The sequence below is a fragment of the Alligator mississippiensis genome, chromosome 6 (assembly GCF_030867095.1).
Source record: "Alligator mississippiensis isolate rAllMis1 chromosome 6, rAllMis1, whole genome shotgun sequence".
In the NCBI taxonomy this organism is placed as follows: Eukaryota; Metazoa; Chordata; order Crocodylia; family Alligatoridae; genus Alligator; species Alligator mississippiensis.
In genome coordinates, this window is record NC_081829.1 from 18897745 (window position 1) to 18925266 (window position 27522).

Sequence of the window (27522 nt, forward strand, 5' to 3'; positions counted from 1 at the left end):
GTGTCTAAGGCCCTCTTCTCAGATGGGGCTATTGCAGTAAGTTTTGAAATGACATGTTAGAAAGAGGAGACAGAGACCCTCTTTCACTAATATCACCATGGCTATTTTAGAAAGCTAGTAACGCTGAGTGAGGATGATGTTTTGTTAGAAGGCAAAAGACTGTTTTGTCCAGTTCACTGAAAAGAGAAATACTCAACACTATCAGCAAATAAAGCCACAGCGTATATTTTTCTGGGCTGGATCAGATCTCTGATAAAGAACCCAGGCATAACTGAAATCCCAGAGAACAGTGCTGAATGTTAGGAAGAAAATTAAATAAAAAGAAGCAAACAGAATATGGGTAATAGAGAACTCACAAGTGCAGGTTTATTGATTCATGGATTTTTAAAGTCAGATGGGAATGTTCTGATCCTCCAGAGTGACCTGCTGCATAATGGAGGCCATGAAACATCACCCAGAAACTTCTGCATTTTGCTCCTTACTTCTGTTTGATCTACTGACAAGAGTTTATATAAAATAAGACTCAGATGATAGCCCTGGATACAAGTAGCCTTGAACTACAGAAAAAAATGTGGGTAGGTCTCTGAATTTCCAAGCTCCCTCTTATATTTATATAGTGACCAACTCTAAATACTCAAAAATGGTGAGTTTGTTTAAAGTATGATCTTTTGTACTGGCCTTCTCAAATGTGAGGCTTTGGGCACTGTGTATTTAATTCTTTTTACTGCAACCACGAGGTCCAGAAACTTTGTGTTTTTAATTGAAGGTGAAACCTTGTCATAATCACCTGGCTTCAAGAACTGGCATCTTAAGAAGCCAAGCAAATGAGGTATGCTATAAAATCATGAGTGCTGGCCATACTTTATGAGCTGAACAATTCTTTGTTCTGGGGAAGTTTGTAGCTAGAGCCCTAGATTTCCCAGCCGGCTTTATTTTCATAATGTAGCTGAACCCACACGCAGCTCTCAATACCACAGAGCTTCAACAAGAACAGGATCTTAGCTCTGAACATCTCTGCTTTGTCCCCTGTTGGCAGCCTCAACATGGCCCTTGCAATTTGGATGTTGTGGGCCTCTGAGGCTCATTTGGTTGTCTTCTTTTATCTTCCTCTTGTCATTGCTCCATCCTGCCGGAAACTAGAGAGAGAGAGAGAGAGAGAGAAAAGGAGAGAGAGAAAGAGTGTTAAATTGTGTAAAAGAATTTAAAAGAGGGAGTAAGAGATAAAGAAAAGTATCCAAGACAGGCGAGCAGCCCATGAACTGCCTGGCGGGAGTAGAAGCCCTAATTAAAAGACAGAAATACAGCGGCAAAGTCTTCCATTCAGAGGATGGACAATGAGAGGGTCTGCGGAGCAGAACTGGGAGGGGATGAAAGGACAAGGAGCGGCAGAGCCCCCACTGCTCCCCTCATCCTTCCAGAGCAATGCTCCGGCATGGGGCTCACAGAAACCCCCTCAGCCATCATACCCCCTGGCATAGAAGGGTAGCATATTTGCCCATATTACCCTGGAGATTCCCATCCTTGTGTCTGTACAGAAGGCAGCTGACTCAGCAATTTTCATTCTCTTGTGTCGATATTTTTTTTCTATAGTTAAACTTTATTTGCCCCTTGAGAGGGCACCTAGGGTCAGGTGAATGAAAGCTGCCCAGGACTGGAGGGATGTGGGGGTAAGGCCTTGTCTGGATGTAAAAAAGACTAAGCCAAGAGGTGGTGCTAAGATAATGGGGAGGGTTTATAACTAGAGGGGGAGGAAGGGAAATACCAGACCCTCTTGGGTCACCTCCCCAGTCCCCTTGGCTGGACAAATACTGTTCTGGCCTTTCCACTCCAGTGATGCTCCTGAATGTGTTAATTATCCCCAAAGCCCTTTCCTAGGAAGTGCTGCATGAGTCATATGACAGCCATGAGTGGCTTGGTCTTAAGGGAAGATTGAAAGCACGACATTCTTCAAATGTGGCTTTGGTTGGTGGGATGGGGTTATGTGGGGGTTGGGCACTGCTGTTACCCACTCTCTCGAAGGAGGGTCTCTCCCAGGATTGCTAAGAGATGTTACCTTTGATCTTGGGCTGAAGGAGGTGGGGGTGGGGAGGAGTGTCTGCTGAGTCCTGTTCTTTCTGGGAGTGGATACTATAAAAGGCTCCTAGAAAAGAACAAGAGCCCCCAGGCTTGTTGAAGGGCAGCCTACTACATCAGAATTAATTTGGGGCTCTTTCCAAAACAAAAGCTCTCTATGGCTTTCAACATGTTTACACAATAGTGCACAGAAAGAGCATCAGAAATGTCATCTTGAGGGTTCCTCTCCCTCCCCTCCCCTCCTCTCCCTCCACTTTTCTTTCTTTCCCTCCTCTCTTATGCACTCAGCATGCTCTTCCACCTTTCCTTTTTTCATTCATTCTTTTTCTTCCTTGAAGAATTTCTCTCCTTCTCCTTCCCTACATTCTACTCTGTTTTTTGCAGGCCAAAGAAGCCCAACTTGTGGGGTGTTCATAGTTACAGCTACTCCAATCCCAGTCTCGCTCAGCAGGAGGGTTTGTAGGGAGGGGTATAATAGATGTGAGCTGTTCAGCTACTCTGGTCCAGTCTCTCCTAGCACAAGATGCAATAGGGAGTATAATAGAGGTGGGGTGTTCATAGCTACTAGGCCTGTGCAAAGCAGCTACTATTGGCTTTGGATTCAGATTTGGCCAATTCGGGGGACAGTGATTCGATTCGGTGGTTCGAATCACTGTCCTGAATCTATTCGGATGAATCTGATTTGGAGATTCAGCTGCAGCCGAATCAGCCAAATCTCTGAATCACACAGGCCCATCCCCCACCCGCTCTCCCAGCCCCAGCAGTGGCTGCCCCTCCTGCCCCAGCTCCTGGCACTTTGAAAAAAAAAGCCCCAAGTCATCGAGGCCCTGAGGCCCCTGCAGGAGCTGGTGAGTTCAGGGTTTGTTTTTTTTCTTAAAAGGACAGAGCTGGGGCATGTGGGGCAGTTATGGGGGGCTGGGAGAGTGGGGGGGGTCAGAGGGCTCGTGGCAGAGCCCCCCCATGCAGCATGGGGCAGTGGGGATCACTCCCCCCCCAGCTGGGCAGCACCTGGTGAATGGGGGCTTTTTTTTAAAGCTCCGGGAGCTGGGGTGGGAGCAGGCAGGGGATGGGGCCTGGCAGGGGTCCCCCCATGGTCCCCTACCCCCTCCTCCAGCCTCCCCTCCCCCACTCCTACTTATCAGCTCCTAGTCCGGCTTCAGCTCCCTGCTGCAGCGACTGGGGACTGCCCAAATCACCGAAGCTCTCCAAATCGATTTAGACCTTTTAATTGGTCCCCTGATTCAATTCGGATTTGGAGATTCGGCCACTGAATCAGGCCAAATCTCCTCCAAATCGAATCAGTGACTGAAGCTTCGCACAGCTTTAATGTGCCAATCTCTTCCATTAGGCACTACTGGAGGAAAGAGATATAGGAGTTCTAGTGGTAGGTGTTCACAGTTACTCCAGTCCCAGCCTCTCTGAGCAGAAGGAACCATACCTATAAGGAGCTTTTAGTTATATGAATGTCCATATCTTTTGCTGTAGGTCAGACATTACAATAACTGCAGTGCCAGCTTCTCTTAAGGGGTTGTTACACGTTACACTTAGCACATTAACTGCACTTAAACCACTAGCGTCCAAGCGTTCAAGCAGGAAAACACGTTAGACACGTGCTAAGTGCCATCGTACCATAGCAAAATTAGGACTTTACTGGTGGAATATTTCCAGATCCTGTTACCTAACACGTGTTGAGCTAACGCCTGACTGCTCCACAGACGTAATACGATCAGCCTAGTGGAGGGCTGGGACTAAGAACCAGCTGTCTGTCAGTTAAAGCCCCCTCATGGAACCAGAGTGGATTTAAGACTTCAGTGTGGTGAGGGGCTTTGACCAACCTATAGCTGATTGTCAGCCTCAGCCCTCCCTAAGACTGATGTGGTGGGAGGTCTGGGACTGGTGATCAGCTGTTTGTCAGTCAAAGCCCTACCATGGTACAGTGGGAGGTCTGGGATTCTGCTGCTCTTTGCCTCCATGCTGGGTCCCAGGTCCTGCTGTGCTCTCTACCACCACGCTGGGTCCTGGGACTGGGTGCAGAGGCAGGGAGCACTGTGGGACCTGGGCTCTACTACTCCCTGCCTCTGCACTGGGTTTTGAGTCTCCCTGTACTCTCTGCCTTTGTGCAGGACTCAGTATGGAGGCAGGGAGGGGGTGTGAGACTGTTCTGATGGGTCCCCAAGTTGAGACTGAAAATTAGCTGATTTTTGGCCTCAGCAGCAGGATGGAAGCAAAGCCGGTTCAAGACTCCTGCGTGCACTAAGTTCTGTATTTAGATCATAGTAAGCATTAGCATGGGACTGCTCAGAAAACTTTCTGAATTATATTAAGTGTCCTGTGCAACAGGGCCCTCAGTAAAAGCTATTATAGTACCCCTGGCTATAGAGGGAAGTGCACAATTATTGCAATCCCACCTCATCCCAGCAGGAGGTTCTTTGCACAGATCACAGCTTATCACAGCTAGTTCTAGATGCAAACTGTCCAAGGAAGAGCTTATGCTGTAGGGCAAGAAGAAACTGTTGGGCTGGATACAAGACTCCCCCCTAGGTGCAATTCTCAGACCTTTGCAATGTAGGAGGTCAGGCTGGATGGTCCAAATGTTTCCTTCTGGCCTTGAAGTCTGTGGCCTTAACATCTATGAAGGTGATGGTAATGGGTAAGCTAACTGTCATATCAGGCCCAGGTTTGGATTGCACAAACATATTTAAGAATATGACAAAAAAGCTAAAGATAGAGGCCTGGGGCAGTGCTGTGCGTTGTCCACAGGATGGACAAAAGAAAAGGATTGGGTGGAGAGAGAGAGAGAGTTTGGGGCAGGCAGCAGATAGCCAGTAGTCCCAGACCAAAACCAGGGCAGGTGCTCAGACTAAGCCTTTCTATCATAGTCCTCACAGTTAATGGAGATGTGCAGGAGCTCCTCCAAAACCAATATCCAGGTGCATGTGTGCCACATATCCCAACCCGTCTCAAGAGATGGATCCCTTGTGCTTTGTAGATAACAACACCTAGCCAGTCGCTTTCATGAGAACTCCCCCCCCCCCCCCGTCTCACCTCAGCTGGGCAACATAACTCAATACACATGGGTAAAGAGCAGAAACCAATGGCTTCCTGTACATTGTGGACTCACTCGCAGGAGTATCTTTGTCCACATGCCTTGCATGTATGAGATCAAGGAGGGGATGTCTCGGACAATGGTTTGTTACCATGCTCTGGCACAAGATAATATGCATGCATGCAATTCAAGGGGCCTACATAATGCAGTACATTTGCTGGCATATTCTTTAACATACATACTCATTTCTGCAGTAAGCTGTTGGTGTGGGTGGGAGTGGGTATCAGGTCACCTTTCCCCATCCACTGTAGAGGAACAACACAAATGATTCATCAAATCTGTATCAATTAGGAAAGAAGGTTTCACTGGGTCTCATTCAGGTAACACTACCAAAATCTATCCTGAATGATACTTTGTCCTAGTGGAACGCAGGACCTTTAGTTTGGTTTATCTGGCCATGCTAGGAGCTACAGGCACAGACTATCACACAGGCCCTACCAGCAGCATGGTGTGCCTTATCAAGTCTCATAGCCTTAGAGACCTCATAGACATACAAAGTCCCATATAGAAAGTCTAGAACTCTAGTTATGGGCAATATGGTAGCACCTGGGATAGGAAGCCAAGAAAGCCTGGTTCTTTTGTCTCTTCCAACAACCAGAGGCACTGAATGAAGCCTTGCTACTCATTTTGTTTCAAGGGTCTGGTACTCCACAGTTGTGACCAGGACTGCTTGGCTTGCATCTGCAGCAGCCAAGGTGCCACAGTAATCACCATCCAAGATGTACAGAGGCTCAGGACTGCTTAGCTTCCAAGATCAGGTGCAGGCAGCCTAATACAATCACTGCTTTGACATATCATTACTTTTTATTTTCTGTTCCCACTCTTTGTCTGTCTTGTCTGCTAAGTCTGTGACTTCTTTGGACTGAACCTCTTGTTCAGTCTCCACATGGTACAGCAATATGAATAATAATGCCCCTCACAGCAGCTCTGCAAGCTCAATAGTAACATCCTAGCCTTCAAAGATTCCATTAAGATTTCATGGGAGTGCCAGAGACCTCCTGGGTGTTCAACAGACCTACAAGGCAACAAACAGGTGTACCATATCTTTTGCAGAGGCCTAATGGAGGAAAAGAGTGCTTGGAGGCCATCAGAGGCTCCTAATTCTCATGGCTTGTTCCCTAGGTCAGAACAGTGGTAATAAAAAGTTTAAGTTGGCAATAAAAAAAAAGTTAAATTGCAACTGGCGACTGAAGTCTGGTGCAACCCTTTGCTACAACAGATATCACAGCTGATCATGCACTGAGTCACTTATTAAAGTTTGCCATTGCTTTTTTCAACTCTGAGCATTCAAAAATCATGCTTCAGGCCCCATACCATAAATCAAGAATTTAGCTTAAAGATGTGAAATTAAAAAACAATGAATTAGGGGGGGATTTTCCTTTTTTTTTTTCTCTCCTTTTTTTTTCTTTTGGCTTCTTGTGTTTTTTTAGCCTTTAGGAGTTACTCTCCCAAGCATATCTCTATTACCACGAGACTCAGATATAGTCTTTAAAGTAAAAGCCAGAATTCTTCAGATAATGACATGAATCCAGGAGATGTGCCTTTAAGAAAAATATCAAATATAGCAAAACAGGCAACAAAAATCATGAGAGCTGCCAGCACAATCATCGATTAAAAAAATTAACTTAGTATTTGGGATGTTTTTGTTCATTGTCATTTTGGCAAGTGGTTGGATTTTAATGATACTGCCTCCATTCATCCAGGACCTCACAATATTTAGAAATAGATAATGAGTGTTACATTGTGCATGGCCCCTAAATATTAACATCCCCTTTTGTAAAATGGGATAACTGAGGCACAAAGAGGTACTGGATAGCAAGCTGGATTCCAGGCAACTGCAGCACATAAAAATCAAGGCCCACCTTTGACTTAAGTAACAAGTCTAAGATCACACGGAGAGTCAGAGGCAGAGCTGGGAAAAGAACGTAGGAATATTGATAGCCAGCACTGTGGTCTGACTAGGCAAACACATCACAGGCCACTACACCATGCCTAGAAGGACTCTATCTACCCTAATGACTCTGAGGACCTACTCACCACCATAGCAAGGAGTTGAGGGTATGCAGACCCCACAGGCCTATCCCAGACACCCTGTTCCAGAATTCTGCATCCTTTGTGGCACCGGAGACCATGTCCACAAATCTTGTGCTTCCCCAGCATCACAGGCCTGTCCCAGAATCTGCTCCCCTCCTTGCACTACAGGCTTGCCCATCACTCTATCCCCGAATTCGGTCCATTCACAGCACCAGGTTCATTTCCTTCAATGGCCCAAGTACCTGGGGAAAGTCTACCTCACTGTGGAGCCCCGCTGTGAGGCGCTGACACGGATCGATCCACAAGCCGCCCCCATGTTCTCCGCTTCTGATTGCTACATTTTTTGTGACAAATTGATAAACTGCATCTTCACTCAGTTAAAGATTTGATCTCACTCTTTTAATCCGCTATCAATAAGATATTAATCGCGCACCCGACCCGCTCTGCTCCCTGGCCGCCTGCAAATCCAATAATCATTTCAGAATTCACAGCCGAGTGGGGCACTCCCTTCCAACAATTAATTTCAGGGGAGTCTCATTTATTTTCCCTGTAACCCTCTCTCCCTCCCCTGCCTCCACAGCCACCAACTTCTCCCTCCCTCCCACTCCCCCCACCCACACACTCACTTCCCCACGGAAACTCTTGCTCAGCATAGATGGCTAGTGGGAGTGTGACTTACACTAGAAACCTGGCAGCATTTCCCAAACTCCCTTGCATTTGCTGCTCCATAGAACCAATTAGCCACCCCCCTTCCCTACCCACACACAGAACTTTAAGCCACATTCAACCCTGATACAATAGCCTGGACTTCAGTTGACTTACACTGGGGATGAATTTGGCCCTGTTCTGCTAAGCTTTTCTCTGTACAAATATATATATGGCAATCATCCCAGTAGGGAGACCCACATCTATGTTGTGGGTTGGTAAGCACAGATTTGAGGGATAATGGCCCAGTCAGCAAATGAACTAGAGAATCCTCCAGTAGAGAATTCAGTGAAGAGCTTGTTCACACTCGGAGTTATTCAGGAATTGCTGCCCCCTGTACAGACAAACCCAATTAAAGAGCCCCTGCAGGCCAGAGGAAGGGCTCAGAAGGGCAAAACATAGAAGGAGCCCTGCTGTGCATTGCCAGTCTTACTCACTCCTTAGTGAGAGTACCCTACCTCCCTCACTAAAATGTCTAAGGTCCTCTCCTTTCAATTGCTGCACTATTGCAGGTGGGATGGAGCATGCCCAAGAAGGTAGGACAAGAAACTGGAATTTTGGAAACCTGTGTCCTCCTGGTTCTGCCACAGACTGGCTGCATTACCAGGCGTCTCTCTCTTGAGTCTTTTTCCCCCCATCTTTTTTCCCCTAGAGTAGGATAAGTGGTAGGTACTCACCTCTGGAAAAGGTTTTGTGATCCAAGGATGAAAAAACTTGAGTGTTACTACCTTGGCTGACAGAGCTGGCCTGACAGTCTCAGCTTGTAAGCTATGGATACTGCTTGGATGGGAAACCAAGCGGTGATCCCAGCCTCTGCAGACACAAGCCAAGCACTGTGGTCAAACACTCTGTGGATACTGGACCATAAGAGTTGACTGAGTGAAAAGACTTTCACTTGGTTCTGTTGCTGCTGAGGGCCAGAAATTAAAAAAAAGGAAGGAAATGTTGCCTTTATGTAGCACGGTGTGCATAGGGCACAGGTGTTATATTCATCCTGAGATGCCTATGGCGAATAACAAGCCCAGCGAGACCTTCACTATGCCAGTCCTCTTCTTCCTGCACCTTTACATGCCTGGTCACCCTACCCAAGGCCCAACCATATCCAGAACCTCCTCTTCAACTTGCTGTGGGCTTTGGCCATGGATTTATCAAGGGGAAGGACGGCTCTGTGGGACTGTATCGACTGTTTTCCTTCTATCCCCCAGCCCAGTGGAACACCACTGTAAGTCTTCCACCCATTCCCTTGAAATTGCCTCCAAGTAGAGAGCTTTGTCCAAGGTTTTTTGCTCTGCCTTCCCTTCCTGTCCCAGTGTGTCCACCATGGACAGGGGCCCATTGTGTGTGCCTTCAGGTCTTCTTTCACATCCTTACCCATTTCCTTCTCTGAGGCCAACCAGGCCAACATCTTTCACTAGTGCTAAATACACTTTCATTGTTCTTAAGTTTATGACTATACATAAGTTAACATGTGCAAAAAGTTGTCTCATGCCTGGAGCTACACAAAGTGTGGCAGCCTTCAACACAGAGGGCAGAAGGATTGCCCTCCAGGGACATGCAGACATCTCCCTGTTCCTATCATGGGGCACTTCCATGCCCGGAGGAGGTAACAGAATCATGCCTACATTTCAGGTTGCTTACCGCAAGGCTAGTCTCAAGCTATGCTTTGGTTGTCCACTATGCGAAATGTGATTCTGCTCTGCAAACCTGCAAAAAGTCTTCATGGGACCTTCAAAAGCTCTCAGGGCAAAGACGAGCTGCCTCAGCAGCTGAGTGCCCCCTAACAGCAGGCTGCACCATTGGTTCTGGGTTTTCACTGAGGGAAGAGTACACCCTAACAATTGGTTGAATGTGGTTCACCTGCCCTCGTGGCATCTTTAGGAGAAAGAAACCAGCCAAGGCAAAAGAGGGAAACAGGAGCTGTGGTTTTAGCAGTAAGTTGCAGAAACCTAGGTAAGGGTTTGGGAGAGGGGGGAAAGCTCAGCCCCCTTGCTAGAATGGAGAAGAGGATCTGACAAATTCTTTAAGCCCTTTGGGCACCAGAAAGTGCTGCGCCAAGTGTTTTAGCAACAAAAGTTTTGAGGAGAAGAAAGACTCTAATCCATTAATGAGCTGACTGATCCCCCTCCTTCATGGTCTGGCTCTGTGTGCTGGGAGAGCCACATGCCCCCTTCGGAGTGACCTGCCAGGGCTGCATCAGAACTGATTCAAAACACTCGCCAGAATCCAATCCAATTACCCTGTGTCCCGCTGATGGCCCCACAGAGACAGCTCTTTCACTGCTGAGTCTTATTGGCCTGTTAATCCTTCCCTCATTAAAAAAAGTCTTGTTCCTCCTTCCTGGGAGGCAGTGGCCGTAGGGGAAAAGAACACAAACCACCGAGATGGAGTCTATGCAACAAACCTCAAGCACTAGCTGTAGTGTTTGCTCCAAGCCAGACCTCCTGTTGAGCAGTCATCCATTCAGGAATGGCCATGAGGGGGACTCTGCTACCTGTCCCCTTCCACTCCTCCCCTCACCCCCATTCCAGCACATGAAATATGGGCTCCACAGGGGGGAAGATCCTGATACCCAATGTATCAGCCCTGCATAGGCCCCACATGCTGCTCCTGCACCACTGCTTTATTGGTGTCTCTTTAATGGGTCTGTCATTAAGCCAGAGAGAAGCAGGGTGGGAGGGTTCCCATAAAACAAAGGCCTCACAGCTAATGAACATGGCACCCGGGGGAAAGGACACAGCAGCAGCAGGTGTAGCTAGTCAAGCAGAGCTGAGCTGGCTTTCTTGCAAGAGAAGGGCCCCTCCTCATTTGGATGAGACCACGGGAAATAGCTGGGCATCCATATACACATAAACGCAAGTGTACACACGTGCACGCAGAATCAGAAAATGGGAGTTAGAAGGGACCTCAGGAGGTCATCTAGGCCAACCCCCTGCTCAAAGCAGGACCATCCCCAACTAGATCATCCCAGCCAAGGCTTTATCTAGCTGGGTCTTAAAAACCTCCAAGGATACAGCTTCCACGACCTCTCTGGGTAAGCTGTTCCAGTGCTTCACCACCCTCCTAGTGAGAAAGTTTTTCCTAATATTTAACCTAAACTTCCCTTGCTGCAACTTGAGATCATTGCTCCTTGTTCTGTTGTCTGCTGCCACTGAAAACAGTCTAGATTCATCCTCTTTGGAACTGACCTTCAGGTAGTTTAAGGCTATTATTAAATCTCCTGTCAGTCTTCTCTTCTCCAGACTAAGCCCAGTTCCCTCAGCCTCTCCTCATATATCATATGCCCCAGTCCCCTCACCATTTTCATTGCCCTCCACTGGACTCTCTTCAACTCATCCACATCCTTTCTGTAGTGGGGACTCAAAACTGGACACAGTACTCCAGGTGTGGCCTCACCAGTGCTGAATAGAGGAGAATTATCCACTTTTCTTGATCTGCTGGCAACAATCCTACTAATGCAGCCAGTATACCATTAGCCTTCTTTGCATCAAGGGCACACTGTTGGCTCATATTCAGCTTCTTGTCCACTATAATTCTCAGGTCCTTTTCTGCAGAGCTGCTGCTTAGCCAGTCAGCCCCCAGCCTGTACTAGTGCATGGGATTGTTCTGCCCTAAGTGCAGGACTTTGCACTTGTCCTTATTGAACCCTGTGAGATTTCTTTTGGTCCAATCCTTTAATTTGTTGAGGTCTCTCTGAATCCTAGCCCTATCCTCCAGCATATCTACAACCACCCCCAGTCTGGTGTCATCTGCAAACTTGCTGAAGGTGCACTCCATTCCATCTTTCAGGTCGTTGATGAAGATATTGAATAAAACTGGCCACAGTACCGACCCCTGGGGCAATCCACTTGATACCAGCTGCCAACTAGACAGTGAGCCATTGATTACTGCCCTTTGAGCCTGACAATCCAGCCAGTTTTCTGTTCAGCTTACAGAAAACCCATAGCTTGCTTGCGAGAATATTGTGGGAGACCATATCAAAAGCCTTGCTAATGTCAAAGTATATTACATCACTGCTCTCTCTGCATCCACGGAGCCAGTCATCTCATCATAGAAGGTAATCAGGTTGGTCAGGCATTACTTCCCCTTGATGAACCCATGTGGACTGTTCCTAATCACTTTCTCTTCCTCCAAGTGCTTAGAAATGGACTGAGGTGAGGCTGACCAGTCTGTAGTTTCCCCACATCTTCCTTCTTTTCTTTCTTAAAGATAGGCACTATATTTGCCCCATTCCAATTCTCTGGGACCTCTCCCAGTCACCACAAGTTTTCAAAGATAATGGCCAGTGGCTCTGCAATCATATCAGCCAACTCAGCACCCTTGGGTGCATCGTGTCCAGCTCCATGGACTTCTACAGCTTTTTCAAATAGTACCTAACCTGTTCTTTTGCCATTTTCAGCTACTCATCTCCTCCAAACTGTGCTGCCAGGTGCAGTAGTCTGGGAGCTGACCTTGTCTGTGAAGACTGAGGTAAAAAAGGCATTGAGTACTTCAGCCTTTTCCACATCATCCGTCACTAAGCATCACTAGGTTGCCTCCCCCAATCAGTAAGGGACACACCTTTTCCCTGATCCTCCTCATGTTGATGACATACTTGTAGAAACCCTTCTTGTTATCTTTCATGTCCCTTGCTAGCTGCAACTCCAACTGTGCTTTGACCTTCCTGACTTCATCCCTGCATGCCTGAGCAATATGCTTATACTGCTCCCTAGTTCCCTGTTATAAGTGGAAACTTGGACAGACGTGGGCAAAATGCGGCCCACGGGCCAGATGTGGCCTGCCAGGCCATTCTATCAGGCCCATGGGCCCCCCCCCCCCAATTTAGAAAATTAATATTTATCTGCCCCTGGCTGCCTGTCATGTGGCCCTCGATGGCTTGCCAAAACTCAGTAAGCGGCCTTCTGCCTGAAATAATTGCCTGCCCCTGTCTTACAAGCTTCCTTGTTGTATTTTAGCTCACTGAAGAGTTCCCCGCTAAGCCAAGTTGGTTTTCTGCTATACTTGCTAGTCTTCCTGCACATCAGGATGGTTTGTTCCTGCACCCTCGGTAAGGATTTTTTAAACTACAAGCCGCTGTCCTGGGCTCCTTTCCCCTTCACAATGGCCTCCCAGGGGATCCTGCCCATCCGTTTCCTGAGGAAGTCAAGTTCAATGAACTTTCTGATGTTCAGTGTCCATACTCTGCTGCTCTCCTTCCTTCCTTTCCTCAGGGTCCTGAACTTAATCATCGCATAGTTGCTGCTGCCCAAGTTGCCATCCACTACTACATTCCCCATCAATTCTTCCCTGTGTGTGAACAGCACATCAAGGAGAGCATGGCCCCTAGTTGGCCACTCCAGCATGTGCACCAGGAAGTTGTACCCAACATGCTCCAAAAACTTCCTGGACTGCCTGCACACTGCTGTATTGCCCTCCCAGATGTCAGGGTGACTGAAATCCCCCATGAGAACTAAGGCCCATGATTGGGAAACTTCTGCTAGCTGTTTGAAAAAACCTCACCCACCACTCCCTCCTGGTCTGGTGGTCTAAAGCAGACACCCACCACAACATCACCATTGTTGCTCTCCCCTCTGACCCTAATGCAGAGACTTTCAACAGGCCTATATCTGATTTCCTACTGTACCTCTGACTAATCATACAAGTCTTTCATAAAAAGAAACTCCTCCTCTTCTCTTCTGCCTGTCTTTCCCGAACAGTTTAACTTTATATCCATTCATGACAGTGCTCCAGGCATGCGAGCTCCCACCAAGTTCCTGTTATTCTAATCACATTATAGTGCCGTGACTGTATGAGGACTTCCTATTCTTCCTGCTTATTTCCCAGGCTCTGTGCATTTGTGTACAGACACATAAAGTAACAAACTGATTGCCCTACTTTCTCAGGAAGAATTAAAAGACCTCTCCTGTTGTCCTCTCCTGCTCATGCTTCTTCCAGGTCACCCACTTCCCCACTTACCTCAGGGCTTCATCTCCATTCCCCCGCAAACCTAGTAGGGCTGTGCAAAATTTCACCGGCTGTTTCAATTCAACACTCTTACGACTCATTTTGAGCTCAAAACAGTGAAATCGAATCGAAACGAAGGGACATTTCGAGTTTTGAAGCCAGCAGCAAGGTGGTGGGAGGCAGGGGAGAAGCAGAGCTGTGCTCCCAGCAGCAGCCGGGAGTGCGGTCCTGGCTCTCCCCATCTCCCGCCACCCAGCTCCGAGAAGCCGATCACAGCACAGGGGAAGGGAACTAAGCCCACGCTCAGTTCCCCTCCCCAGCACTGCGATCAGGCTGGGGATGGGAAGTCAGCCCAGCTGGGCTGGTATGGGGTGGGGGATTGGTGGTTGGGGTGTGTGAGGGCGGGTGGGTGTGGGGGTCTGTGTGTATGGCAGTGCAAGGGGGTGTGTGGGTGCATGTGTATGGTGGGGTGTGCATGTGGGACTTGCCTATGAACACACACACACACACACATACACACACACACACACACTCTGCCCCCCCGCCCATACACCCCTCCTGCTACTGGCCCTGGGGTACCAGTGCAGTCCCATGCTCTGGTCTGGCAATGTAGTGGGAGCCACGTGGTGCTGGAGCAGTGCAGGGGCAGGAAGTCAGGGAAATGGTTGGGGTGGGGTGGGGCTAGGCTGCTTGGTCCTGCTGCAGGCTCCCCCTGGTCCTACTGCCCCTGGCTCCTGTCATCTTTGACAGGCTGCCAGGAGCAAATAAACATTAATTTACTACATTTTTTAGGGTCCCCGCAGGCCAGATAGAATGGCCTGGCAGGCCAGATTCAGCCCACAGGTCATATTTTGCCCACCCCTGGGCTGGGGTGAAGGAGGCCGAAGGGCCAGGGTGGGTCATAGGATGCTCGTCCAGGTGGGCTCCTATTGCTGTGCACACCCTGGTGGAGGCCCGTGGGGCACATGCACCCTGGATCTGTGCATGGGATGGAGGTGGGCTGCCACTGCAAGGTGGACTCTGCACCCCGCTGCCTCAGGAGTGGTGAAATGCCACGTGCTTGCTATGGGCTCAGTGCACCCCGTCCCCTGTCTGCCCAACAGTAGCAGGCACATGGCATCATGCCACTCCCAAGACAGTAGCAGCGGGGTGCAGGGCCTAGCCTGCAGTAGTAGCTCACCTCCGCCCCACACACATCCGGGGGGCTCGTGCCCCCCCGGTTCTCCACCACAGTGTGCACAGTGGCATGAGCCTCCCTGTGCCCCTGGATGACCTGCCCAGGCTCTCAGCGTCCCACAACCTGCCCCGGCCCTGGTGCCCCATTCATCCCTGCCCCTCTCCCTCCCTCGCCATGGGGGCATCGATCTGCCTTCCCATGCCCCTTCTCCATGTCAGACTTACCTGCTGTGGTGCACAGTGCTCTACATGCTGCCAGCCTCCTACAAGCTGCGGCTCTGTGTCTGTCTGTGCATGCCGCTCCCCCGCTGCTGCAGCTGCCTGCAACCTGTGCCCAGGCTTCCCTGTGGCCATACCTGCTGCCACTGCTGCCCCACATGGGAGGGGGGGGGGCGCTAAGCCCTGTTAGCCCCGGCCTTTCACCACCTATAATCACAACCTGTTACTTCCGCTTGCTGACAGTGGAATCAGTCCTCCCAACCTTAGGGATGCCTGGTCCAGCCTCTTCCACCAATGGAACATGCTCCTGTTCCTGCTCCTCTGTTGCTAAGGCTCTGTAACTGTTCTCCATGCCAAATGCTACATGTGGAGATGAAGACTTCTGCTTGCTGCAAGAGGTCACAAGTTTCCAGCTTCCACCTTCCTGGGAGTCTAAGTTCTGTTTCTTCTCTAGCATCACCTCTGGTGGCCCTTCCTCTGTGGTCCTAGAGGGCTCCTCCAGCATCAAATCAATGAACTCACCACCTCCTCCTGTAACTCTCTTGCCTGCAACAGGAGGTATCACTCACATTGCAGGTGCTTTCCTGCTTCCCCCCTGAGCTGTCACTGGAAGGAATGTGCAAGCCGCAGTCTCCACAGCACCAAACCAGAACCTGGGGGAAGCCTTGACAGTGAGCAGTTCTACCTGGACAAACACCTTCCAAGTGCAAGAGCTGGCAGTGGCAGTTCCAGCATTGTGATGTCCTTCAGCCATCTCTCTGGGTCTCTTAATCTTCCACTAAACACTTCCTGCCCCTTTCTCCAAGCAGACCTTCCCTAGCAAACTCGCCTGTAAGCTGGCCTGCTTGCTGGTTCTTGGTCATCAAGCTTACAGTGAAGGAAAGTGAGGGAGTTTCCCAGCAAACTTCCCTTTGCTCTGGACTCTAGTTAAAGCAGGGGCTTAAGTATTGGTCTAACTGCTGAGTATTAGCTACTTACTAGGCCTGTGCAAAGCAGCTAGTACTTGCTGCAGATTTGGCCAATTCGGGGGACAGTGATTCAATTTGGTGATTCAAATCACTGTCTCAAATCGATTTGGCCGAATCTGATTCAGAGCTTTGGCTGCTGTTGAATCAGTTGAATCTCCAAATTGGACAGGCCCCAGCCCTTCCATGGCTGCCATGCCCAGGCCCAGCTCTTGGCTCTTTAAAAAAAAAAAAAAAAAAGCTCCAGGCTCACCGGTTCCTGCCAGGTGGGGGGAGATCCCTGCTGCCTCCCACTGCCCTGAGCTGCATGGAGGGCTTTGCCACAAGCCCCCAGAAGCCCCAACAGCCACTGCAGCAACTGGTGAGTGGGGCCTTTTTTTTTTTTTTTAAAGAACCGGGATCTGGGCCAGGCAGGGCAGCCATGGGGAGGCTGGGAGAGTGGGCGGGGGATGGGGGCTCATGGCAGAGCCCCCCCACACAGCGTGGGGCAGTGGGGGGCAGCAGGGATTGCCCCCTTGCCTGGCAGCAGCCGGTGAATGGGGGTTTTTTTTAAAGGGCCGGGAGCTGGGGCTGGGTGGGGCAGCCCTGGTGGGGTTGGGGGAGTGGGCCGGGGTTGGGGGCACTCAGGAGGGCTGGGGGAGCAGGCAGGGGTCCCCCCATGGTCTCCTCCCCTGCCCCCTTACCAGCATGGAGTCTGGGTCCAGCTCCCGGAGGCAGTAAGCAGGGACTGCCTGAATCTCTGAAGCTCTCAGAATCTTTTCCTAATCCATTTGGAGAGCTTCTAACTGATTAGGACCTTTTTATTGGTCTCCTAATTCGATTCGGATTCGGAGATTCAGCCGCCAAATCAGGCTGAATCTCCTGCGAATCAAATCAGCACCCAAAGCTTTGCACAGCCCTACTACTTTAAATGTATGTAGTATAGTTACTCTTAATTAAAGAAAAAACTTACCTTAAATCCTTTTCTTCCAAGAGCGGGGGTGGCAAACTCACCTATGAACTGACTTGCGAACTGCTTGCAACCTGCCCTGTTTGCTCCTCCTGTTCATTCAGTCTCCATTTATACCCTCTTGGGCTTGGACTGGCTCTGCCCCTTGTTAGGGCTTTTGTCAGACACAGGCAGCAAATCACCCAGCTAGCAGCTCTCCCAGCTGCTCAGAGCACATGGCCAAACACACAGTCCACCAAACAAACACTTAGCAAGCTAAGCACATAGACAGCCCTGGCTCACTTACCTTCCCTGAGCAGAATCTGATGCCTAGTTTGTGGCTCCTCTTCATCTTCTTCCTCTTGCTCCCAGCAAGCTACTTGCAAAATGTCCTGTGTGCTGTCCCAGTTCACTCACTCCCTGGTCACTAGGGAGTCTCCTTTTACTTACATGCACACACTCACATGTTTCCTGGTCACTTGGGGAGTCTGCTTTTACTTACACACACACACACACACACACACACACACACACACACACACACACACACACACACGGAAGGCTTCCTCACACTGAGGTTTCTCCTGCTTGGGATAGGACAGCAGTGAGACCTCAGATTTCCCTGCTCAGGCAATGTGTCTCCAAGCTAATCAGTACTCTATCTTTTTTATTTCCAGTAAGTACATCTTAGTCCAGATCCCTTGGATTGAGTCAGCAGTTTCCCTTCCTGGGCTGCATCCCTTGGAGTGAGTCAGCATTGTACTGTATGGCATGCTTCTCAGTCCAGGTTCCTCCGGCTGAATCAGCAACCTTGCTGCCTTCCCTCCCTACAGGGCAGTCCCTGTCCCTTTGGAGTGATTTAGCAATTTTACACCATCCTATTCTGTCCTGAAAGTGCAGTTACAACATCACAATATGTTATAATCAACAGTATTTATCCTCCGATCATTATTTCAGCTTGAAGTTCTTACTAGTACAGTAGTCACATCTCAGTCCTATCTCTGTAGTTTTCTGCCAGAGCTTTAGGAAGTAACAAAGACCAAAAATGGCTACTGGAAAAGAGCAGAGATGTAAGGTCTGAATACATACAAATCAGCCCCTCCTCATAACAGACCACTTAGCAAACCTACCCCCTACAGGTAATCAGTTGGTAAAGTGACAGAGAACCAGGCCAACACCAGAAGACACAAGAAAAGTAAGCGTAGCATCAATTTTTCAATGAACAGAAAAACAAATGTAGTCCTGGCAATAACTAATCCAGTGAAACAGCGATCAGGATGTAGTCCCAACTAAAAGGTGCTGTAAAAACTGCTGCAATGGGGCCTGGTAAGCTGAGTAATACAGGCAGAATACAATAGCAGGAGATGCAGTTTGGGAAAGGGCAAAGGGTTATCACTAGAAGTAACAGCATAAAATCAAGTAAGGGAAAGTTAGGGAAAACCATTTGGTGGTGAAATCTATTAGCCTGCAGAAACACGACCACTTTCAAGGGTGGAAGTCCCATCATTTGGGGGTTTTAAAAAACTGCATTGGAGAACAAACTTCAGGGAATAATGCTCACCTGGGCTGCAGACCTCCCCTGGACGTACCCTCACCTGGATACACAGGCAGCACAGGCCTGAGGAGACCTCGCTCTGTCACAGACCTGGAGCATGCCCTCACTGCATAGTTAATTTGGGGTATTATTCTGTACCACCCACACATACTTGTGCTGTGCATCGCAGTGTGTGCACCTTTGGTTGATGTGTATTGGGTTTCTTTTTTCATATTTACCGTTTTTTCCCCCCCTCTCCTTTTCCCCTTTGACCTGTTGCTGAGGAGAAAACATGCAGTCTGGCCATGTGGGCAAGATGGCCCCTGTTGTTCTGGCCATGTGCTCTTTACATGGAAAGCTGGAGCATTATATCTGGGTGAGATATAATGCCTGATTGGCCAGGGGGGATCCAAGACTTCTTCAGGCAGATTGGTTAAGAGAGAGAATGGAGTGGGGCACTCCCTGACTGGACAAGGCTCAGATGATGTCATGCTAAAGGATACAAGGTCAGCTAAGCTGGTTTGGGGTGGAGAAGCTGTTAGGGCAGGGCTGGGCAAAATACTGCCTGTGGGCCGGATCCAGCTCACCAACTAACTGGACTTGGCCCACAGCTGCCCCTGCTGTGCTCCACATAGGGCTAAGCCCCCCCCCCGCTCCCACTGGGGCAGCCAGCACTGTACCTAGACTCCTGGTGGCCCCAGGTAAACTTTTGGTATCAGGCCCCCTTTCGCCAGAGATAATGATATTAATAATTGGATAACGGAAAAAAAATTACCATTTTCAGCCCCCTTTCTATCCGGGCCCCAGGTGGCCACCCAGTTGACCCATGCCTGTGTCCAGCCCTGGGGGCGGCCCGCACCGTGCTCCTGCCAGCCCAGCCCAGCCCCCGGCCAGCGTGCAGCTTCTGGTGGGGCTGTTCCCAGTGCAGCTGCAGCTGGCTGGATGTTCCTTTGCTCACCTCACTTGCAGCAGCAGCCACTGCTCCCCCAACCTGGTGTAATTCATTGATACCCTAAATGTGAACCCAGCACTTCTTGCTGCTGACTGGTGCTTGGCAGAAGGGTTACATTTCTATCTGCACAGGAAGTTATCCCATTCATTTAGTAGGGTTTTCAAGCTATGCTAGCTGGCCTGTCCAGGCCTACAGGCTAAAACCAAACTAAGGCCGTGTGTACATGAAATGAGAGGCGTGTGTACACAACACTTTAAAGTGGGCTAGATGCTTCTGCACTGCTTTTATGGTGTCGGTTTTTGCACACCCTGGAGGCATATTGCATGTTAATTCTAGCCACTGTAGGAAATTCAGCGGTGTAATGCATCTTAAATGACTTGGGGCACAGCAAACTAAAACTCCTTTGAGCCGGGTGCCTGCGGGCAGGTGCTGCCTGGGGCGGGGGAGCCCACTGCCACAAAGGGAAGCACCAGCTCCCCCCACAGCCCAGGAACCACTCCACCCACTGGCAGCTCCCTCTCCCCTCCCCGCCTGAGAGGCAGGTAAATCAGCAGGGTGTGTGCATGCCACAGGGGTTTAATCAGCCCTAAACTGAAGTGGTGTTTCTTAAAACCCACTGCTTCAATTTAGGGCCCCCGTTTAATCTACACACACCCTAAACTTCCACATAGGCTGGCATCCCACCCCCAATATGATGTGGAAACAACCTTTATCAGGAGTGGCCAACCCACAGCACACATTTCACAAGTGGCAAGTGTAACCTGGGCAGTACTCCAAGAGGTGCCCCCTCTCCAATTGAAGGGATCAAAGCAGGTGCACAAGAGCTGTGGGAGGTGTAGGGACTCTCCTCCCCCTATAGAGCAGAGTCAGGTCACCAATGGGGACTTAACCATATACCTTTTAATGAGGGAACAGTACTGGGAACATAACCAGTATAAACCAGGGGGGTATAGGGGACACTACAATGCCCCGAAGGGGCAGGATTCAACAAAAGTTAGACACTACAATCATAGACATATTTATCCAGTTGACAAAAGACAGGGTTAACCAAAATGTAAAACACAAACAGCCGAACAAACAATACTGGTTGGTATTACTGGAAATACAAAAGGCACAAAATACAAAATGTCAAATTACAAGGAATATAGGGCTTAGGTACCTGGAAGGGGAGAAAACATAATGGCCCCTTTCCACTGCAAGAAGAATTCCCCCTTGTTAGCTCACTCACCCCAAATCACTATAGCTGGGACTTGAACTCACATCTCCCATTTAATAGGCAGAAACTCTGCCACACAGCTACCAGTGCTAGTATTGCTCCAAGCTGCTAGGGATCTTGACCTTCCTGGAGCCCCTGCCTCACATCAAGCTGCCTGGCCTCTGATTGGAGGGGATGGAAGCAGAGCTGGAAACACAAAGATGAAGTTTCCCACTACTGATAGACTATTAAGAGTCCCATGTCACAGACTGCTAGGACATGCCTGGGAAGATCCAACAGGCCATTTTTCTCTGTGTCTTCTTTGATTTCTCTCTTGTTATTCAATCTGCTTTATGACCTATGCCAGGAGAGGCCACATTGGCATGAGTCCTTTGGCTTTGGACAGAAGTTATTCCTGCTCAAATCTTTTATCCAAAGCCTTTCTTGTCATCTCATCCCTTCTTTCATAAGTGATTACAAGTGTCAGGATATAAAAAAATCAAAGTAATCTCCACTGACACTGTTTGCTTTTGCACTTCTCCTGTAAAAGGAAAGCTCGGCTAGTCAGTTTTAGTTTTTGTATACGGTTCATTTTACTTCCAGCAGATGGTGCTGGGAAAAGATAATGCTGATCTCAACAATTCACAGAGACTCCTTTTCCTATGAAGTTAGCCTTACTAATGGTTTACAATCAGCTGACAATTCCCTCCCATCCATTTCTTATTCACAAAGTTTGGCTGAATACATTCTTAGGAATGATTCAAACTGTGTCTGTTAGCTTTGACTGGGTTCAGAGGTCATATTCTCTACTGTTAGCCCCTGTTAGGATGTATATCACTTTTAAAGTTAGGTCTCTGGCAAGAATCTACTGATTTACAAATGAAAACATTTTTTTTTTGACAAACATTCATTATTTTACTTTTAAAAATGTCTTGGAATATTGGTTCCACAAATATTCCTGCTATCAAACTTCTCTGCTAGGATTCCACCAAACAACAAGCACCAAAGAAGTGAATCCCTAAGAAAATGATACATTTTTGATTGGAGGCTGGACAATGCTGTGCAATATTCAAACACTCCTGTCCCAAATCAATATGGACCTGACCCTGCAAGTTGCCCTCTGGGCATGATCTAAGAATGTAGCATAAAAAGTTCAGTGCGTGGTTAAGTGTCTTCACAGATTTCATAGAGTTTTAGGATCAGAAGGGACCTCAGTAGATCATCAAGTCCAACCCCCTGCCCTAGGCAGGAAAGGGCCCTGGGGTGAGATGGCCCCAGCCAGGTGCTTGTCTAGTCACCTTTTAAAGACCTCCAAGGCAGGGAAGAGCACCACCTCCCTTGGAGGCTTATGCAGTGCACCCAGAGGGTGGTGGATGGGTCGTTTTCGGTCCTTGGACCAGTGCAGTTCAATATCTTCGTCAGTGACTTGGATGAGGGCATGGAAAGCACTCTGTCCAAATTCATGGACAACACCAAATTATGGGGCAAAGTAAACACACTGGAGGGCAGGGAGTGGATTCAGGCAGATTTGGACAGGTTGGGAATGTGGACAGAACAGAATAGGATGCAGTTTAACAGGGATAAGTGCAAAGTGCTGCATCTAGGGAAAAAGAATCACCAACACACCTACAGACTGGGAGGTGACTTTCTAAGCAGCACAGCAGCAGAAAAGGGATCTCAGAGTCATACTTGACTCCAACGTGAACATGAGTCAATGTGACGAAGTGATAAGTAAAGCCAATTGCACTCTTTCGTGCATTAGAAAGTGCATCACGAGTAGGTCTAAGAAGGTGATACTTATGCAGCATTGGTAAGACCACAGATGGAGTAATGCGTCCAGTTCTGGGCACTGCACTTCAAGAGGGATGTGGATAACCTTGAGAGGGTCAAGAGAAGGACTACTTGTATGGTTATGGGCCTATAGGTAAAATCCTATGAGCAGAGATTGAGGGACCTGAATCTCTTCAGCCTCCGCAAAAGAAGGCTGAGAAGGGATCTTGTGGCCATCTACAAATTCATCAGGGGGGACAGCAAGGAATAGGGGATACTTTGTTTATCAGGGCATCCACTGAGGTTACTAGGAACAACAGTCATAAACTGAAGGAGAGCTGATTTTGATTAGACATTAGAAAAAAATTCTTTATGGTGAGGGTTGTTAGATCAAGGTTAAAGTGCTGGGCATTTTGCAAAATTAAACCTTTGAAATGGTTTTCCCTTTAGAGTAAGGCTGCAGTCCTGGAAAACCAGATCAGGTTTTGTCAACTTTTATTTTAAATGCAACTGCAGTGTAAGGACCTAAACTGAAAGGTCTCCCTGAAACTCTCCTCTCTGTGGGCAGTGTTTTTAGCACGGACACCTCTGCGTGCCATCCCTCAGCCATGCAGTGATTTACTTTCCACTGACAAATGAGGCCAGGAAACCTCCAGCCCTAATGCAGTGATTCTCAACCAGGGTACCTCCAGGTAAGCATGAGCCTATTCTTGCCCAGCTTTTCCTCCTCCCTTCCCACTTCCCCAACAGCCCAGTGCAAAAAGGTAACAGAAATTAATTTCTGAAATGGGGTGCTGCTCAGTTCATAAAGGTTACAAGATGAAGGCTCAGAGTGTAAAATGGTTGAGAACCACTGACCTAGCAGAACAATTTCTTTTACAGCAACTGGATTTAAGTACACTGGGCCAGATTCTGAGCTGAGTTCTACTTCTGTAAATCCAGGAGTAACTCCACTGACACTGGTGGATACTTGTATTACTGCTGGACATAGATGACCCAACTGAGATCACAGCCCTCTTGTGCTACACAGACCCATAGTAACTGCTCCATAAAGAAACTGGGGAGAGGAAACTGAGACACAAAAACATGTCTAATGCTCCAAAGCAGCGCTCAGAAAGAGAACCCCGCTCTCCTATCTCTGAGTCCAGAAGCACAAGTATCATGCTACTTCTTCAGATCCAGCACAGATTTACATCAGAGAGCAGGTTGGCCTAACATCCTATCAGCTGCAGAATAGCAGGGATGGAAATCACAAAAAATGTCCTGGGAGATCATGTCCTGTTTTCACTCCTGTCCAGCTGCCACCTTTATCCAAGTGGCTATGAAGTGAATTCCTAGGAGGTGCTGTAGGGAAGGAAGAGGCAGGGGTGGGTGGGCAGAGAAGCTGTCTCCCAGGAGGGCAGAGGCGGCCTTAAGGGAAATGGTGCCCTAGGAAAACTTGTATTTTGGCATTCCCCACCCTAGTGCCCCTCCCACTTCCCTCCCCCCACCCCCCAAGTCATGGGTGCTTGTGCCCTGCCACAGAGGGGCTCCATTGGATGGACTGGGGAGCTGGGCAGGGTGACTGCCAGTGGCAGGGATTGCTGGCAACAGCCCCGTGGAACCTCTGCAGGCCACTGGCCCCAGCCTGGGGCTGCCTGCATGCACTGCCCGGTCCCTCCGATCCCACCCAGGTGGGAGCAGCTTCTGGTCCTGCCCCCATGCGCAGAATCTCAGGAAGCCCGCCCCACCCCACTGAGGCCCACTGCCCCCCAACCCGTGTCACACAGGGTCCCAAGCAACACCCCAGGCACGCCCCACTATCTGTTGCTTGTGACACCCACGTCTGTACATTGTATGTGTGTGTGTGTGTGGGCAGCCCCATGACCATGGCACCCTGGGCGGTCATCCACGGCACCCACCCTAAGGCTGGCTCTGTAGGAGCAACAAGTCAAAGGAAAGTAATTCAGAGCTGGATGGCCTTTGACAGAAGGCCTAGTGATTAGCTGAGCTTCCAAATGACCCAATCCTCATAAACATCTATCCTCCTTTATGACCCCCCTCTTCAAGAATGTTCCCCTAGCACAAGCTGCTTCTTGGCTTCCCCTCACCCTCTGCAGATGATTGTCTGAAAGCTAATTTCCCGGTGTAGGAATAACAGGTCAGCAACTTCAAATGAGAGCTAAAGCAGGCAGTTAATAAGTAAATGATAAAAGGTAACTAAACAAGCTGGTTTCTTGCAGGGACTTGCCTTGAAAGTGGGAGTTACAAACTGTCCTTTCTTAAAAGGTCTCAACCTTTCCTCCTTGCTCAGAGAAACAGTCTCTAACACCATGCCTCCCTTACCTCCTGGGGAGTCATCAGCTGTGACTATTAATTTAGCAGGGGGTCTAAAAGCCTAAAACACCACTCTGCGTGTGGCAGGAGTCAGCTTTCGCAGTCCAAAAGCTGAGCAGCCTCCTGAATATCCATGCAGTCCACTCATTAGTGGAGACTAACATTGCAGCCAGAGCAAAGGTTTCTGGGTGCCACACAATACTAGGTAAGAACAAGTTCAAGAGAAATGAAAATTATTTTCCTTCAAGAATCAAAACCAACAACAGTATGAAAGGACAGGAAAGGCTCCAAGGAATAGGCATGTGCCAGGTCCTTCCCAGCAAGAGGTGCTATTGACTGCAGAACTGCAGTTCCCACTGTGAAAAGACCCCGGAGCTATTCTACTCTCAGCCTCTCCCCAGCAGGAGGCACTGTCTAGAATGGTAAAGGATCAGTCTAAGGCTAAGTACAGACAGTCAAAAAGCCAGAGGTTGAATTGATTCAATCTTTGCAGGTTAATCTAAGATGCATAGATTTAACTGATAAGCAAGTAAACAGACATCCACTTTTGATTCCAGAAATGCAGCCACATGCTGCATTTCCAGCCCAGGCCAGAAGCTGGGGAGTGCTAGAGTACACCTCCTTGCTGGTGGGCACAGATAGCTGGGGCCGAGGCTAGATCATCTACCGGGTGGTGGGGGAGATACAAAGCATTCTGGGATTCTGTGGGACTGTGAGTTAACTTGAATCTGGAAGGGATCTGGGACAGAAGTTCAATAAACTGATGTAACCTAAATCAGTTAAGTCTGATGCTATGTCCGTCCAGGTTTATCTTAAACCTGTTTCGGCCATTTTGAAAGCAGTTTATGTGCACTAAACTTCTGTTGTGTTGCAGATTTGAACCTATTTCTGATCACTTATACCAATTTCTGTCCCTAGCCTAAAAGCTCACAATTGCTGCAGCCTTTACCTTTCCTAGAAGGGGGCGCTGTAAGGTGATGCTAAGCTCCTCCATTCCCTTATCCTTAGCCAGCCTAACCCTGTGGGGTCCTATATTCCTTTGAAACCTGAGTTGTGTTGATGGATATATATGCTGGATGCCTCCCTTCCCCTCTGGGCCCTGGGAGCTCAGCCTGCCCTGTCTGGAGGTTCTGTGAGGGAGCGGGGTCTGGAGTTTAAGACAGTTATTGTTACCGGAGGAAGGAATTTTTGGTTCTATAAATCAGTGGCAGGCAGCACTAGGGCCGGCATACTTGGAGTGTGTGAACAAACTTCATTTCCTGGGAGACTGGCCTTCAATCACCCTCTGTCATACTTCACTGATCAGAGGTGGACATGAGAGGAGTTCATTAAGGTGGAAGAAAAATAATATAATAGGTCCTCCCAATGCATGCACTATTCCCGACCCCTGGAGATGGCAAGACACCCCCTTCCCTATGCTAAGAAAAGATCCAAAACACAGACATGTAAGTGTTCTTCTGCCTAAGCAAATTCCATTCCAACCCTCACACCTCAAATACCATCCAGGATTTCTTCCGGCTGAGTTTAGACTTTCAGGTCAACCCAATTTCAATGCTTCTTCATTCAATCTTGTAGTTCAAGGCTCCAGTTAATCAGAGAAAAATTTGGAGCAGGGCTGCTTAGAAAATAAAACAATTTCCAACACAAAACTACAAGAAATACAATATTTTCAAGTCACTTACATTTAACATAGCTCCAAATGGAAGTATCTTTTTTGTTTGTCTCAAAAGTTTTCATTGTTTCTTTCCCTTAATGTTTTCACCTATATTTTTTCTATCTTGTTTCTCCTTCTTTTCTTCTCATTTTCTTTTTATTTATCCCTCTCTCCTCCATTAGTTTTGAAAATATGCATATCAGTTCTTGAAAATAGCTGGGAGAAAGGAAAAGAAGATCAAATAAGGAAGAAGGAAAAATTGTGGAACACTATAAACAAAAAGTGAAAGTGTTGAGAAAAAAAAATCATGAAAAGCTTCTTAAACAATTTTTCACAAAAGCCTCATCATCTGCTTTGCTCCTGGGGCCAGGAGCATCCCAGTCTGGGGTTGTGTGATCCCAGCATGTGCTCCAACCAGTGGCGGGGGGTTAGACTAGATAATCTATTCAGATCCCTTCTGACCCCTAACTACTATGAAACTATAAAGCCATTTTTCAGCCAAAAAGACTATTTCCTTGAAAAATGTTGACTAGCTCTAATCAGGATTGAGTGGTATGTCACTCACTTTAAGCCAATACTCTGGTGGTGATGATGATGATTATGCATCAAACAGAGAGGAAAGAAAAGGCCCTTTAGGTTTTTGAACCAAGTTGGTGGCCCCAGTTTGGGGTGTCTGGGTTACAAAAAACTCCCCTTTGTTGCTCAGAGGATTCTGGGATCTTATTAAAAGGTAGAATTTGGACCAAGAGCACAAAGTGTCTGAAGGGGCTGAGTAATATGAGACAGACTATTTCACCTCTAGGGCACTGGTTCACATCCAGCCTGACGTTGGCAGAAACCGATTTTGTTACCATCTGATGTCTGCTCAGTGACCCATGCGAAACAAGCAGGTGCTCTCAGTCCAGTCCTTAGTGAACAAGAGGTGTCGCCGTCATCGTGAGCCCACTTGCTAGAA

At 48.4% G+C, this 27522-nt stretch overlaps 1 long non-coding RNA gene across 1 annotated transcript in view; it reads right to left on the reverse strand.

The window, feature by feature from the left end:
• Positions 1-337: 337 nt before the first annotated feature.
• The window catches only part of LOC102576352 (uncharacterized), a 49586-nt gene continuing 22401 nt past the window's right edge, over positions 338-27522 (reverse strand). Inside the window, exon 3 of the long non-coding RNA XR_002094116.1 lies at positions 338-1136. This is a non-coding gene — a long non-coding RNA (uncharacterized LOC102576352). The remainder of the gene's footprint in view (positions 1137-27522) is intronic.